Source organism: Eurosta solidaginis, chromosome 4 (genome assembly GCF_040869045.1).
Source record: "Eurosta solidaginis isolate ZX-2024a chromosome 4, ASM4086904v1, whole genome shotgun sequence".
Classification (NCBI taxonomy): domain Eukaryota; kingdom Metazoa; phylum Arthropoda; class Insecta; order Diptera; family Tephritidae; genus Eurosta; species Eurosta solidaginis.
In genome coordinates, this window is record NC_090322.1 from 143,572,526 (window position 1) to 143,590,368 (window position 17,843).

General features: G+C 37.2%; 1 protein-coding gene across 6 annotated transcripts in view; it reads right to left on the bottom strand.

Moving 5' to 3' along the window:
- The window catches only part of LOC137250425 (rac guanine nucleotide exchange factor JJ), a 215,473-nt gene that overhangs the window by 24,757 nt on the left and 172,873 nt on the right, over window positions 1-17,843 (bottom strand). For all 6 annotated transcript variants that reach the window (XM_067783201.1, XM_067783203.1, XM_067783197.1 and 3 more), the window contains exon 2: window positions 15,901-15,946. The gene's annotated coding sequence lies outside the window, so the exon portion shown is untranslated. The remainder of the gene's footprint in view (window positions 1-15,900; window positions 15,947-17,843) is intronic.

Consider the following 17,843-nt stretch of genomic DNA (forward strand, 5'->3'; position numbering starts at 1 on the left):
GGCAACTACATGCGAGAGAAGAAATTGAGAATGAGCTGAGCTGCAACTGAAAGAATTGAAAATCAGTTTTGTGACTACTATTTTTATTTCTATTTGCAAAGCGAAGCTCCAAACTATAAATTAAATAAATTATAAAATATAAAATTTGGTGAAAAAGCGTTTAATAAAACCAAATAATAAAGTGTATAATGTTTAATATGTGCTAGCATATTGGATGTAAGCCCAATTGACGTTCGGTTAGTAAGTGCCACCGTAGTGTGATGGTAGCGTGCTCCGCCTGCCACACCGTATGCCCTGGGTTCGCACCACGGGCAAAGCAACATCAAGGTTTTAGAAATAAGGTTTTCAATTAGAAGAACAATTTTCTAAGCGGGGTCGCCACCGGCAGTGTTCGGCAAGCACTCCGAGTGTATTTCTTCCATGAAATGCTCTCAGTGAAAAGTCATATGCCTTGCAGATGCCGTTCGGAGTCGGCATAAAACAAATAGGTTCCGTCCTGCCAATTTGTAAGAAAAATTAAAAAGGAGCACGACGCAAATTGGAAGAGAAGTTCGGCCTAAAATCTCTTCGGAGGTTATCATCGCGCCTTACATTTATTTATTTATATGGCAACATAGGTACTTTCGTACAAAGCTGTCGCAACAACTTTTTTTGTTCATTTGACTACTAAAACGGTCAATTGCGAATCAACGATTTGTGCGCAGTTGAATCAACATCTTGTTGCGATGGATAAAAATTAACAGAAATTTCGGTTGAACTGACCCGTATTTCGGTTGATTTTACCAGCCTTTTTCTTTCAGTGTAAGTAACGGATTTGAAAGCCGAAGTCGAAACATATTGTAGGGAGCGTTTCTCGTTTTAAATATTAACTAGAGAAATAACTAAAGTGGTGCTGCATTTTAATAGAAATTGAAACGGGTGGAAGAGTGACACTTTTTTTAACAGTGGGTTCTAGTGTAGTGTATTTTACTAAACAAAATAAGGAAACGTTTTAACATCTCTCTTAACGTATAAGGAATTTTCGTTTTCGCTACTATTCTCCTCATAGAGCATAAGAGCTATTATTGAAGTGATTATACAGATCAGTCGGCACTGGTAGAAAGATGTCCACGCAGTGACTTTAATGGCTCGCGAAGACTTAACTTTGGCTCCTTTTGGCTCCCAACAACATACAAATTGATTTCGGCTAGCCAATTTACAACGCGTAGCTGTATTTGTACCACATTGAAGGTACTGGGTTCAAGTCCAGGAAAAAGTAATATGAAAATCTTTAGAACAAAGTTTTTTCAACTAGAAAACTGTTTTTCTTGGCGAGTTCGGTCCTCAGCTGTTGTTTGGCAAACACTTCGATTGTATTTCAGACATGAGAAGTTCTTCAATGAAAATTCATCTGCTTGCCGTTCGACGTCGGCATAAAATATATAGGTCCCGTCCTGTAAATTTTGTAGGAAAAGTTCTACTTTTAAATGACACAAATTGGAAGAAAAGCTCGGCCTAAATATCCGGGGAGTTGCATCGCGCTTTGTATGTATTTTTTTTTTGTTTAGACATCATAAAAGACACACTACTTAAAAAAGCTCACGTCTTAAAATCTAATATTATAGTTGACCATCTTTCAGTAAAGAGACAAAGTTTTTTAAATCGTTCGTCGCCTGCCTTTTGGATGGAACTGATTTGAGTATATGTGTATTGGAATGATTTTCCGTTATCCCTTGTCAAGTTTGGTTAGGAGACAAACCGGGTTCGGCGTTGCGCAATCATCAGTGTAAATTTTCTTGCTGATCTGTTGTTGCCGTTTTACTTATATTTGTAGTTCGTAGTTGCATGAGCAGGATTATCAAATTTATTGTGTGTGTTATGTGATCATTCAGAAATGACTTTCGTTTACTTACGCTATAAGAAAAGTGTTTGGTGCTTACCGCTATTTCGCCAACTTCTGTTGTGTCACCAGTCTGCTGGTGACATTGCAGTGCAGGGATTGGGAATTGACGTAGCTGGTCAGGAGTTTCACTTAAAAGTTGATATGGGGAACAGTCAAACAGCTCCTGGATGGTTACCTTGCAACGAATATCCCTGATTGGAATCTGCTGGATCCCTAACGCAACATTACTTCTGGTTTTGGGGACGATATTAAATATACACCCGGTGGACATTGTTGGGAGGGTGGCCGGAGCCCGGGCTGTAATTGGGCTCCAAGACTCAGGATTAAGACTTAGTGACAATGCGCATTCCAGTACTCTTACTACCTTTGACTTCAAACCTAGCAAGACAGATTACTGTGAGCCAAGTTTTACTCCGACTGTTAACTTCACATTCCTCGAGGGATGAGTTAGGTGGGGAACACATTTGGGACAGGGTTCTGGTGAACTTGTTTATGGATGGGTCCAAGCTGGATGGGAAGGTAGGAGTGGGCGTGGTGTTAGCTGAAAGTTTTTGCTACCTGACCATTGCAGCGTCTTCCAAGCGGAAATCGTCGCTATCAACGATGTAGTGGACGGGATACTAGGCTCTACAACTATGCGGTCGAATATAGTCGGCAAATGCCTTATATCGGTCTCTGCTAGCAACTTTTCTCTAAAAATTTTTTGGGCGCCAGTGCATAGCGACATCCTGACGACGGTCACGCGGATTATACGTGCGAACAGGTCGTGAATACCAGCAGGGATTTTGATACACCGCTTGCCACTTGCGGACTGCTCCTTGAAAGGTGGGCCTCTGGTGAGCTATGCTGGGCCGATGCCCACCACTTAACGGGTCTCGAAATCCTTCTGGCCGATTTTGGAAAACAAACACGCAGCGACATTACTAGGGTACCCATATTTCAATAATGTCAGTTGTATGAAGGATAACGTGGTGGAGTTACACAATCACTTCATGCTTAACTGACTATCTTTTGCAAGAACACGCCGTAAATGTCTCGCTAGGGATGTATACGAATCCCCGGAATATATTTCGCGAATAGATGTTTGCGTCATTAGAGAATAAATGGTAAGAAATCAGTGACCGTTAGTTAAGGTGGTATCACAACGGCATAATAGTTTTCAAGTCAGCCGCTTCCACCTAGGTAAAGCAGCGGTGACCCAACCTAACCTAGTCAAATAGGAGAAAAATTTGACAAATGCATATAGCTATTAGAAGCAGTGCCACATAGCGCTTTACCGTCAGGCGAATAATACAGGTATAACTCCATAATACCAATTGCGCTAATTATAGGACTACGTAACATTTTAACCATCCGGAAATCATTCGATGTCCAATAAAATATAAGAGTCAGTATCGGGCTGAGCTTTTAAGAGGACACCTTCCAGCGAGACAGTAATAGATAGCAAATGATAGAAGCGTGCATAAAGCATTTCAGCTCTCAGTTAGGCGGCGCTATGCATTTCAAAGGTAGAAGGTAGGACGTGGTCAATTCAAATCGTTCACACAACAGTTGGGCTAGTACGTGAAGGTGTAAATACCTCCAAAGAACTTCCACAACGGATGGCATTCGACGAAATCAATGCTAAGAAATATCGCAGTGAAGGATCGTCCAAAAACTTACGTCTAAGCACTTGACTGCGGGGACTGTAAATCGATCTACCTTATAACTCTTATCAAAAACAACTCCCCAACCTGATGTCGTAATCATTCGTAATTGTGTTCGAAGTTCCATAACATCCCAAATATGAGCACAAGCACATACGTGTATATTTCCACATTTCAGAATGAACGTGTAAATGAGTTGTAATATCAACTAAGACTCGTCTACAATATGCCGCTCCTATTTAAGTCTACAACATTTCACCATAGACAGTGAAGAGCACAAAAATACAGTTTCTTGTAACATGAAGAAAGATGCTACAAACACGTGAAAATATATACTACATATATGGACAATAACGGGCAGTGCGTGCCATTGAAACGTTGTCGTGGTTCTACATATGAATAAAGTGTGCCACGAGAATATGAATAAATACAAACTTGCTTAAGATTTGTAGTGGTTTGATTTGGATTGGTAAGACAACTTGTCGCTGTCGGGGCGGGGTGACTAGGTTGCGCTAGTGCCACAATTTCCAGCATAAAAAAAACAAATGTGAGTGTTAGTTATAGTGGCATACACGCATGCGCAAAACCAGTCATCGGAGTTTATTAGAAGAAAGTTCACGCTATAGGAGGTATGGCTTTGGGATTGATATGGTGGGATGAATTCTTTTGCTTATACGCATCATTCGTTCTCACTCGTTTTTACGGCTTAGAGGCGCTCATGTGCGTGTTACAAACATTTATCGATCACAAATGTCACATTTGCAACATAAGCAAGTTGATTGAGATGCGTTGTTTCGAGATACTGAAATTCATGTATGTATGTATATTAGACTGGGTCGAATTATTAACCGATAACGCGCCATCGATTTTTCGATAGGATTTGGGCTCAGGAAAAAAAGTTCTACTACGTATACCCAAAAAAATAATTTTCGAGCCTGCGAAATTTAATTTTTTTGACGTTTTCGACTTTGATTTTTAAGGTTTTTTTTCATGACCTACTAAAAAAATTTTGATTTGATTGTAAAATTTTCATGCATAAAAATATTTTTATTTTTTTTTTTTTTCAAAAAACTGTTATCGCCAACGTTCTTAGCGGACATTTTTGGGTCGACCAGGGTTACATATGAAATTTCGCAGGCTCGAAAATTATGGAACTTTTTTGCTGAGCCCAAATCCTATCGAAAAAGCGATGGCGCGATATCGGTTAACTTTCGTCCATACAAATCGACCCACCCTAATGTATATACTCGCATTGCACAGACTGCTTTTAATTGGCTACGCCACTTGCTTTTATTGCATGCACCTACGAACTATAAATACAAAACAAGTAAGTAATGAACAAAGATCAGAACTAACAAGTAAGGAAGGTTAAGTTCGGGTGTAACCGAACATTACATACTCAGTTGAGAGCTATGGTGACAACATAGGGGAAAATAACCATGTAAGAAAATGAACCGAGGGAAACCCTGGAATGTGTTTGTATGACATGTGTATCACATGAAAGGCATTAAAGAGTTTTTTATGAGGGAGTGGGCCATAGTTCTATAGGTGGACGCCATTTAGGGATATCGCCATAAAGGTGGATCAGGGTTGACTCTAGAATTCGTTTGTACAATATTGGTATTAAAAAAAGGTGCTAATGGGTATTTTAAGAGGGAGTGATCCTTAGTTCCATAGGTGGACGCCGTTTCGAGATATCGCCATAAAGGGGAGCAGGAGTGACTCTAGAATTTATTTATACGATATGGGTATCAAATTAAAGGTATTAATGAGGGTTTTAAAAGGGAGTGGTGGTAGTTGTATAGGTGGTCGCTTTTTCGAGGTATCGCCATAAAGGTGGACCAGGGGTGACTCTAGAATGCGTTTGTACAATATATGCATCAAACGAAAGGTGTTAATGAGTATTTTAAAAGGGAGTGGGCCTTAGTTCTATAGGTGGACGCCTTTTCGAGATATCGCCATAAAGGTGGACCAGGGGTGACTCTAGAATACGTTTTACAATATGGGTATCAAACCAAAGGTGTTAATGAGTATTTTAAATGGAGTGGGCCTTAGTTCTATAGGTGGACGCCTTTTCGAGGTATCGCAATAAAGGTGGACCAGAGGTGACTCTAGACTTTGTTTGTACGATATGGGTATCAAATGAAAGGTGTTAATGAGTATTTTTAAAAGGCAGTGGGCCTTCGTTCTATAGGTGGTCGCCTTTTCGAGATATCGCCATAAAGGTGGACCAGGGGTGACTCTAGAATATGTTTGTACGATATGGGTATCAAATGAAAGGTGTTAATGAGTATTTTAAAAGGGCGTGGGGCTTAGTTCTATAGGTGGACGCCTTTTCGAGATATCGCCATAAAGGTGGACCAGGGGTGACTCTAGAAAGTGTTTGTACGATATTGGTATCAAATTAAAGGTAATAATGAGAGTCTTAAAAGGGAGTGGTGGTAGTTGTATATGTGAAGGCGTTTTCCAGATATCGACCAAAATGTGGACCAGGGTGACCCAGAACATCATCTGTTGGATACCGCTAATTTATTTATATATGTAATACCTGCCAAGATTTCAAGGGTTTTTTATTTCGCCCTGCAGAACTTTTTCATTTTCTTCTACTTAATATGGTAGGTGTCACAACCATTTTACAAAGTTTTTTCTAGAGTTATATTTCGCGTCAATAAACCAATCAAATTACCATGTTTCATCCCTTATTTCGTATTTGGTATAGAATTATGGCATTTTTTTCATTTTTCGTAATTTTCGATATCGAAAAATTGGGCGTGGTCATAGTCGGATTTCGTTCATTTTTTACACCAATACAAACTGAGTTCAGATAAGTACGTGAACTAAGTTCAGTAAAGATATGTCAATTTTTGCTCTAGTTATCGCGTTAACGGCCATGCGGAAGGACAGACGGACGACTGTGTATAAAAACTGGGCGTGGCTCCAACCGTTATCCAATCAAACTTAATATACTCTGTGAGATCTGCTCAACTGAGTATAAAAAAAGTGCAACGCCGAAGTCGAGTTGCCTTCAAACCAAAATTGACAACGGATAACGGAAAATCATTCCAATTGCATCAGTTGAACACGCTATCGGAAGATCAACAAAACAAAATGAATAAATTTAAGCATACTATATACATGTTTACTGAATATAATGTTTTAAAGCAGTTTTTGTTATTACCTGCATCGCAGATAGAAGAAATAAAATAATTAAACAAAAAATTCTAAGTTAAACTGTTTTATTGAAAATAATACTTATATGAAGTAATAATAATACGAAAAGCTTGAAAATAATTAAGTAGGTCCTAGGTACTAGTCATCGCACTCCTCACCAATCTAGGGCTTTTATCAGACAATTAAATAAAAGCGTTGAAGAGTGAAATTTAAAAAATGTGAGGCGTAGCATAACGTTATTAGGGTTCAGTTGGTCTTACTTATGACTGACTATCAATAGAAATTTGACGCCTCCAACGATTTTATTTAATTGTCTGATCAACGCCCTAGATTGATGAGGAGTGTGATGACTAGTACCTAGGACCTACTTAATTATTTTCAAGCTTTTAGTATTATTATTACTTCATATATTATTATTTTATTTTCAAGTTTTTAATCTGTATTTAATTGCCTATTATTTCTCATTCTATTTAGTTCATTTAGTGACTCATTATTACAAGGACTCTTTCCTGACAATTTGTTACAATTTAAGTACTCAATACATATTCCTTGCAAAGACTTTACTCGACTCTGCGCCACGTATGCTTGTCCCTCCTCGAACTCCAAAATATTTTGATGTCACTTCTACCGGACCATATGTAATATTTGTTCCAAATATGAGCCAAATCGGACATCATAGTTCGCTTTCTATTCATGTATGTATTATGTGTTCCAAATATGAACCAAATTGGACCACAAATACGATTTTTTGATATATTTCGATCCATGCGCCACCTATCGGAGTTTTTTCTTATTATTGCATTGTCATCGGGTTCTGAACTATATTCCAAGTTTCAAGCTTGTAGCTTATCGGGAAGTTTTTTAAATTTCAATTACAAAATTCTGAAAACCTGAACTCTTGCAAAGGCCCAGACGCCGCTAACAATATTCTAACGAAACTCTTTACAATCTGTGGGACTGTTAGCTCATCTACTCAAAGGAAGGCAAATACTTTTATTGTTGGGCAAGTGTCATCACCTTGGGGTGGCGTTTTTTAGCCGCTGCTATGGAGCCTAAGGGCAAATTTGCTATTGGAGAGGTAAAAGTTGTGGGAGCGTGAAGATTGTGGCATATGCTGATGGCTTAGATATTTTTTACTGAACTTTCCTTTTTTTGTCTTGAAATTTGTGGACAAACATGAAAGCGACTTAATATAAAGGAAGTAATATATATATGAACAATTTTTTCGAAAACTCAATGTAAATGTTTCCATTTGATAGTATCGAGTGATTCGATAGTACGATTAGACCGGCATAATCTAAAATTAGCTTGAACAACCTCTCAATACAAACCTAAAACATGTATTAAATCAATCTTACAGTGTACAAATTGCGTTTCACAATCCGTTGATTTAATTATCATTACTTTGTACGTGCGCTAGTTGAATGGCTTACTTGCTGAATTTAATGGCTTTGTCAACAACTCCGACGCAGATTTTATGACCGAGTACAAGCTAATTCTAATTTACACCTTAGCACCTGCATTTATGCATTTTCGCGCACTTTTGGAAATTTCGCTATGTTCAACGTCTAGACATATTTTATGCCAATTTGTAACCTTGTGTTACTGTGGTTATTTGGTTTTCCTTTTTTTTCGAGGTGGTAAGAGGATCGCGTTGACGCCGCATGGGTAAGCTGGCAACGTAAGAAACGGGTGACTCAAATGAGTTTGCATGTGGGTACGCGTGAGTGGCTCTACATTTTCAACCATTGAAGGCAGGTGGGCGTAAATAACTTTTTCAATCTGTCTTCTTATAGTGGAGTCTTTAGTCTTGTGTTGCACAAATTGATTGCCACAAAAATCTGTCATTTATCATTTTGAGTTCAAGTTGCCAAATATTTTTTCAGCAAGCGCAAAACAGAGGAGCTGCAGCGCCACGAAATGAGTCAAATTGAAACAGTCGGTGTTTCGATAGGCGTTTTCAAATCTTACAATCTAATTGTTATGAACCCTTTTTTTTAAAGAGTCACTCGATCGGGAGGAATTCCTGTTGGCTCTAAGGATACAATACAAGAAACTCAACCGGTTGGGATTCTTTTACGACTGCGTCCATGGATTGACGAATTGTCTCGGTCTCTGGTAGTTTTTCATAGATTTTTGCATTGCGGATATTAACAGCCTCATATTTAGGTGCCCCATTTGCTCTCTCTTGAAGCAATTTATAGTTTGTATAATTAGATACAATATAACAATTCCAACAGGTAGTGTACACTTTTAATTTGCCACGAGCCAGCTTTTCCGCATGCTGAACTTGCACTTCAAGTTTATTTATTTGAATTTTATATATATAGACAGAAGATGTAGAATAACAACCAAACCCAAATCTGTAGTAAAACTTAAGCTATTAAAATAACCTAACTTGCTACCGCAGCTATAGTTCAGAAAAATTCCATTTGTAAGGAAGGTACCACGCCTCCTTCTTCCCAATTCCACATTTTACTGGAGGTGTAAGGACTTAACGCCATATAGCTTCCGACCAGTTTTCATTATTCTACCATCTAGAGATATGCGGCATGAAATATTCCATTTGTATGGGAGATGCCATACCCCTTCTTCCTCACCCCACATTTTATTGGCAGTGTTTTCTGAAATTTAATGTTCTGGCATAAATACTAGAAGTTATGCACTATCAAAAATCTAATTTGTATAGGATTTGCCACGCCCCTTTTATGTATATGTTTATACTTCCGTCAACAAAAGTATCAGCCAAACTCATTAATCTAAGCAGGAGGACCTAAGAACTCTCACTGGGTTCTATATGGGACACTGTGGTCTACGATATCATCTAAGTAAGTTAAATCTATCCAATACCCAAATTTGTCGTTTCTGTGATCTGGATGATGAAACGCCGGTTCACATTCTCTGCGAATGCGTCGTTCTGGCTAGGTAGAGGCTAGGTGGTGGGACTCTTAATTGTATGTGATATGGAGTAAAAAGCCTGAAGAGGTACTTAGATACATCAAAAGCCTCCTGTCCCAACGGGACCTATACGTCCCGCTCAACACACCGAATGGGACACATACGTCCCATCCCCTAGACCTCCCTGGAAGGGGTAGAGACTCCACTTAAAAATTTTCTACTTTTAAGGCCTATACTAAAGCTAAAATAATCAATATACCAGGAATTTTCCTGCTGGTTGCTTTAGTTTCGAAAGGGTTAAAGCGCATTACAAACTTCAACTTGAACTTCAGTTCGTAATTTTGAGTAAGCGGCAGTTATGAAATAACAGTTTTAAGTGCAATTAGCACGCAACAAAAACCACAAAAAATCCAACTATTTTCATTTATCTATGAGATAATAGTCGTAAAAAATTATGCAGCTCAAAAAAATATTGAAAAAAACGAGCGATAATATTTACATGAAAATTGTATACATTTGTACATTTGTATATAAAAGTTGTTAAACACAACAGAACAGCAAATAATTTTGTATAATTATAAAGTCACACGTTGAGCTTAAATGCTGTGAAAATTGCGCTGACACAACAAACAGAAGCCGCGCCGTAAAGGGCAAGTGCAAATTAAGCAACGAGAGACAGCAACAGCTGACGCTACAACACCATTAACATTAAGGTATAATGTGGTATTATGCAATAAATAAATAAAATATAACAACAACAAATGGCAAAATCGTCAGCAATTATGTGAAAAATCTAAGCTTGAGCTCCAAATAACAGCAAAAAATTCAAACCAAAAAAGAAAAAATATTATTTAATTAAGATAAAAATCTCATGTTACCGCAATTTAACAACTCACAAGCACGCTCTGGCGTATGAGTGATTCGTGCGATAAAATGCAAATTTACATGTACATATTTACATGGTTAAGTATGTAAGTAAAATTATCTACATACATACGTGGGAGTGCATAGCTGTGAATTATTTGAGAATCCAACCTTAAATTCTTCCGCCTTCATTAACATTATTCAGTGTCATGCCACTAAATGTTGCCATTTTTTTTTTTAATGTTGAGTAACTGTTGTACGGTTTGTACTTATGAGACTGCCCTATTACTCAGATACTCTGATATGTACTTAAGCTACATGACTGCATTCAGGTGGAAGAGTTTTTATGTAAATAAATATGCGATGAAATAAATTTCATAAAATTATGTACGTTTATCTAGGTTAAAAAGTTTCCCTGAACACTGCTGAGTTGAGAGTTTTAAAACGAAAATTCTGAATCTCAACTTATAAAAAAATAAAAAAAAATGTTTAAGCTAAAAGGGTTTATTGAAAACAATACGCTAAAAATGTGAGGCGTAGAGCATAACCTGATTAAGGTTCAGTTGGTCTTACTTATGATTATCAATAGAAATTTGACGAGTCCAACGCTTTTATTTAATCGTCTGATCAACGCCCTAGATTGATGAGGAGTGTGATGACTAGGACCTACCTAATTATTTTCTAGCTTTTAGTATTATTATTACATAATGTAAGTATTGCTTTCAATAAAACCGTTTTATTTTCAAGTGCTTAGTTTTTATTTAATTGCCTATTATTTCTCATTCTATTTAGTTCATTTAGTGACTCATTATTACAAGGACTCTTTCCTGACAATTTGTTACAATCTAAGTCCTCAATACATAATCCTTACAAAGACTTGTCTCGACTCAGCATGACGTATGCTTTTCCCTCCTCGAACTCCAAAATATTTTGATGTCACTTCTACCGAACTGTATGTAATATTTGTTCCAAATATGAGCCAAATTGGACAAATACGAGTATTTTTAATATCTCGATACTTGCGCCACCTGGCGGCGTTTTTTTCATTTGTCGCTTTCTTTTCATGTGTGTAATACGTGTTCCAAATATGAGCCTATTCGGAGCACAAATACGATTTTTTTGAATATCCCGATCCTTGCGCCACCTACCGGCGATTTTTCCCATAGGTCGCTTTCTATTCATGCATGTATTTTGTGTTCCAAATATGAGCTAAATCGGACCACAAATACGATTTTTTGAAATATTTGGATCCATGCGCCACCTATCGGAGTTTTTTCTTATTATTGCATTTTCATCGGTTTCTGAACTTTATTCCAAGTTTCAAACTTGTAGCTTATCGGGAAGTTACTTAAATTTCAATTACAAAGTTCTGTTCGCGAAACAGAGTCAAGCTAAATAAAACCGTTTAAAAAAAAGTTAAGGCGCGATAACCTCTCAAGAGATTTTAGGCCGAGCTTCTCTTCCAACATGCGTCATGCTCCTTTTATTTTTTTTTTATTTTTCCTACAAATTAGCCGGACAGGACCTACTTGTTTTATGCCGACTCGGAACGGCATCTGTAAGGCAGATGAGTTTTCATTTAGAGCTTTTCATGGCAGAAATACACTCGTAGTGCTTGCCAAACACTGCAGAAGGAGGACGCCGCTTAGAAAAATGTTCTTCTAATTGAAAAAACTTGTTTCTACAATTTTGATGATGCTTTGTCCGTGGCGTGAACCCAGGATCTTCTGTGTGTTAGGCGGAGCACGCTGCCATCACACCACTGTGAGCTCACCTTATAAATAAATTAAATGTAACGAGTAAGAAAAAGGTTAAGTTCGGGTGAAACCTAACATTACATACTCAGCTGTGCGTTTGAAACAGTGTTGTTGTTTGTTTTGTGCGGTTGATAGTGTTATAAGGCTGTGCAATAATACAATGTGGTTCTATTCTGAACTCATTTTCGTTCAGAAGAAGCAAAAGGGATACAGAGGCTACCACTAATGCACTAAATGCAGTTTGGCAGTTGTAGCTATGAAAAAAATGTTTATGCCAAATTTCGTTCGGATTGGTAGGTTTTTGTTCGACTTATGGCATTAAAAGTATTTTGGAAAGAGTATTAAAACAGGGGCGGGTCACGCCCATTTTAAAATTTTCTTAAGTTTTGTTCTTAGCTCAACCGTACCACTACTAAAGTAGAATATCAGGCAAATGTAGTTAAATACCATAGAGTTATAGCAAACTTTGTTAAGGTTAGACCATTACAAAAAGTGGGTGTGGCCTTTAAACGATTTCGATTATCTTCACTCAGTCCATAAAATGTGCAAAGATAGTGTCTCTGCCAAAATTCAATGTAATATTTTTAACGGTTTTTGATTTACGGCTGGTTAAACTTCCAAATTTTCTTCTAAATGTTATGTTTTGCGTCATAAAACCAATCCACCTACCAAATTTCATTAGCTTAACGGTATTCGGTTTTGAATTATCTCACTTTTTCCATTTTTCAAAATTTTCGATATCGAAAAAGTGGGCGTGGTTATCGTCCGATTTCGCTCATTTTCAATATCAACTATTCTAGGTGCAGGCAAGCCCGTATACCGAATTTGGTGAATATCAATATTTGCTCAAATTATCGTGTTAACGGACGGACATGGCTAAATCAATTTTTTTTCGATACTGATTATTTTGATATATGGAAGTCTATATCTATCTCGATTCCTTTATACCTGTACAACTAAACGTTATCCAATCAATGTTATAATACCCTGTGTATTAGCACAGCTGGGTATAAAACCGATTGTTACGAAATACAATCAAAATAAGTACGAACGGAACTGTCTTCGGCTGTTTCCAATACCTCATGGATGGAACATGGGATTTATACTTAATTTAGGACAGATCTATATGATTTTTTATTATACAACAATATTTGCCTCATAAGTAGGCTTTTGGGAAATTCAAAGCTTTTGGCTGTTAAAATGGAATCTTGTTTGAACAGTCGGTATGTATACGATATATACTTTGGAGCTGCTATCTGAGAACTTGAGAAAGATATGACAAAAGCTTCTTTTCTGAAAAATCGGTTGTATGGGGGATTGCATGCTATAATGACCCGATCCGATAGACAAATGTCTAATCGGACACAAAATATACCCGCTTTCCAAATTACACCAAGATATTTCATGTTTGTCGTCAAACAAACAGACAGACAGACCTACAGACATGGCTAAATCAACTCATATCGTCATATTGACTATTTCTGTATACTTATTGGTATGTCTATCTCTTGTCCTTTAAGGATTTACAATTTTGAAATTTTTGAGAAACTTGTCTAATAGTTATAGTACTTCATTTTCTTGAAAGCTATAAAAAAATTCAAAAAAATCTAGCTGGAGATTATGCAAGGTAAAAGTGTTTTCCTAACCAAAATTATAATGTAGGTCCTAGCAACTGCGAACCTTTTCGAAGTTGAAGTACAAAATGGGCGTGACCGCCAACCGATTTTGTTAATTTTTTCTACTACGAGCCAAATTTATACATGATATTTTCGACGGCTTTGATTTACGGTTTGAAAAACTTTTATTTTCACCTGCGGGCGGCGCCATACTTTAACACTATTTAAATAAAAAATCTAAATCACAAGGTCAACCCACGTATCAAGTTGCATCACTTTATCGGTCTTTGGTACGCAATTATCGCGTATTTTCAATTTTTCGAAATTTTCCTTTTGAAAAAGTGTGCGGTGATTTTATTCAATTTCGCCCAAAACACCAATTTATTAAGGGTCCAGATAAGAATTAACAAGTACGGAAGGTTAAGTGCGGGTGTAACGAACATTACAGACTCAGCTGAGAGCTTTGGAGACAAAATAAGGGAAAATGACCATGTAGGAAAATGAACCTAGGGTAACCCTGGAATGTGTTTGTATGACATGGGTATCAAAGGGTATCTTAGGTATTAAAGGGTATTTTAAAAGGTATTAAAGGGTATTTTAAAAGGGAGTGGGCCATAGTTCTATAGGTGACCGCTTTTTCGAGATATCGCCATAAAAGTGGACCAGGGGTGACTCTAGAATGTGTTTGTACGATATGGGTACTAAATGAAAGGTGTTGATAAGTATTTTAAAAGGGAGTAGCCCTAAGTTGTAAACGTGAAGGCGTTTTCGCGATATCGACCAAAATTTGGACCAGGGTGATCCAGAACATCATCTGTCGGGTATCGCTAATTTATTTATATATGTAATAACACGAACAGTATTCCTGCCATGATTCCAAGGGCTTTTGATTTCTCCCTGCAGAACTTTTTCATTTTCTTCTACTTAATATGGTAGGTGTCGCACCAATTTTACAAAGTTTTTTCTAAAGTTATATTTGCGTCAAAAAACCAACCCAATCACCATTTTTCATCCCTTTTTTCGCATTCGGTATAGAATTATGGCATTTTTTTCATTTTTCGAAATTTTCGATATCGAAAAAGTGGACGTGGCCACGGCCGTATTTCGCCCATTTTTATTACCAAGATAAAGTGAGTTCAGATAAGTACGTGAGCTAAGTTTAGTAAAGATATATCGATTTTTGCTCAAGTTATCGTGTTAACGGCCGGACGGTCCACTGGTCCTCATTCTCACAGAAAACTGTTATCGCCATAGAAGCTGTGCCCTTACCAAACTTCACAAGGTTTGGTAAATTTTTGTTCGACTTATGGCATTAAAAGTATTCTAAAAAAAAAAAAAAAAATAAAGTATTCTAGACAAATTAAATTAAAAAGGGCGGAGTTACGCCCATTTTGAAATTTTCTTTTATTTTTGTATATGTTGACATAATTTACTTATATACTGTAAAGATATTCAATTTTTTGTTAAAATTTGACTTAAAAAAAAAATTTTTTAAGTGGGCGTGTTCGTCATCCGATTTTGATAATTTTTGTTTAGCACACAAATAGTAGTAGGAGTAACGTTTCTGCCAAATTTCAGCATGATGTCCTCAACGACTGCCAAATTAGAGCTTGCAAAACTTTTAAAATACCTTCTTTTAAAAGTGGGCGATGACACGCCCATTGTCCAAAGTTTTACTAATTTTCTATTCTGCGTCATAAGGTCAACCCACCTACCAAGTTTCATCGCTTTATCCGTCTCTGGTAATGAATTATCGCACTCGAAAAACTGGGCGTGGTTATAGTCCGATTTCGTTCATTTTAAATACCGATCTGAGATGAGTGCCCAGGAACCTACATACGAAATTTCATTGAGATACCTCAAAATTTATTCAAGTTATCGTGTTTACGGACAGACGGACGGGCGGACATGGCTAAATGAATTTCTTTTTTTTGCCCAGATCATTTTGATATATAGTAGTCTATATCTATCTCGATTAGTTTATGCCGTTACGGGGTACCGTTATGCGAACAAAGTTAATATACTCTGCGAGATCTGTTCAGCTGAATATAAAAATACTTACTTACCTCTAATTCTCAGAGAAATGCAATGACTTTCGATGTCGTTATTAATCTAAAATTAAAAAGTAGAAACTCTGTATTAGTACGTAAATAAAAAGGCGTTTAACATTAACTTATAGATTCCAATTATTAATGATAATGGCACAACAAAATTAAAAGTCATAATAGTTCCTTGAATTTTCGCGGTTTTCCGACGGAGTGGAAAGTTTATGTATATCAGACTTATTTTCCAAAATCCTTAAGTTTACTGGTGTTGTGATTTCATCAAGGCAACTTCTTATTCGAATGGGTTGCCTTCAAACCAAGTGTAGCAAGTGAAAATAGAAAGTGTCGACTGAGCTAGACTGGAAATATAATCGGGATTAAATAAAAATAATAAATATAAGGCGCGATAACCTCCGAAGAGATCTAAGGCCGAGCTTCTCTTCCAATTTGCGTCGTGCTCCTCTTGATTTTCCCTACAAATTGGCCGGACGGGACCTACGTGTTTTATGCCGACTCCGAACGGCATCTGCAAGGCAGATGAGATTTTCACTGAGAGCTTTTCATTGCAGAAATATACCCTGAGCGCTTGCCAAACACTGCCGAGGGGTGACCCCGCTTAGAAAAATTGTCTTCTAATTGAAAAACCTTATTTCTAAAATTTTGATGTTGCTTTGCCCGGGGTGTGAACCCAGGGCATACGGTGTGGTAAGCGGAGCACACTACCATCACACCACGGTGGCCGCCGGATTGGGACTGGAATTATGACTGGAATTGGGACTGAGACTGGGACTAGGTCTGAAAGTGGAACTGGGACTGGAACAGGGAGCTGGAATAGGACTGGGACTTGGACTTGGGCTGGGACTGGAAATAAAGGAAGGAAAAGAGTAAGAAGAACTACAACGAAGAGAAAAGAGGGAAGGAAAAAACTGAGAAATAGATAGAGTTAGATGAAGATAGAAAGATAGAGAGAGAGAGGCAGAGAGAGGAGTAAATGAAAGGATAAGAAAAAGGTAGAGGCAGAGTAAGAGGAATAAAATTCTTAAAATGGATATAGACGTAAGTTAGGTCAAAACAACGTCTGCCGGGTCTGCTGGCATATCAATACAAGCAAACAATTTTTTTGGATCGTTTTTTGGAGTATCGACTGACGAGGAGATACACTTTGGGGGAAAATGCATTTAAAAAAGTGCCCACTCTTCGATATTGTGATTAATGGGAATAAGTTTGTTAAAAAAAATCGGAGGTGCAAGCCCGCCATGGGTAAATTTTGCTCCAGGACCAACGTTTTAAAATAAGCCAATGTAAATCATTCCTTCGCAATTATTTTCTATGGTTGTGAGAGGAAAAAGTTTTAAAAAATTGGCTTCAACTTAGTAAATGTTCTTCAAAGGACACTTGCAGGTGAAAAATGTATAAGGAGGATTTATTCCTGATTTTGTTCTACATTAAATTATTTATATTGATATTTGTTCCTTAATTACTTAATTTAGGGGATATTAGCCATAAAGGCCAAACGCCATTTTTGGTGCATTTTCAGCCTTTAGGTGAATTCCACAGTACAGATTCTAGTTTTTTTTATTGTGGATGGTCTAATGTATATGCATACTAACGATTAAGAATGTTTGAAATACTGTCACCGGGGAGGAAACTAGAGGTTTCTTTTTATAATTAATTTGAATAATTAAACATAATCCTAATAATGAACCAAAAGTTCATCAAGTTGAAATATTAATAGGTGTTGGTAAATCAATTAAAGTATTATTTGCAATTTTTTATTTGGAATGTATTTTGAATAACTTTCAAGCAATTACTAACTAATAAGACTTGTTATAATTTTCAGGTAGTTTGGCCATGGAACGATTAGAAGAAACTCTAGAGAGGCAGAGCTTTGCGCTTATTTGAGATATTCGAATACATCTTTTTCCATGCTGAACAAATATGCCCGGCTGAAGTCAAGCAGATGA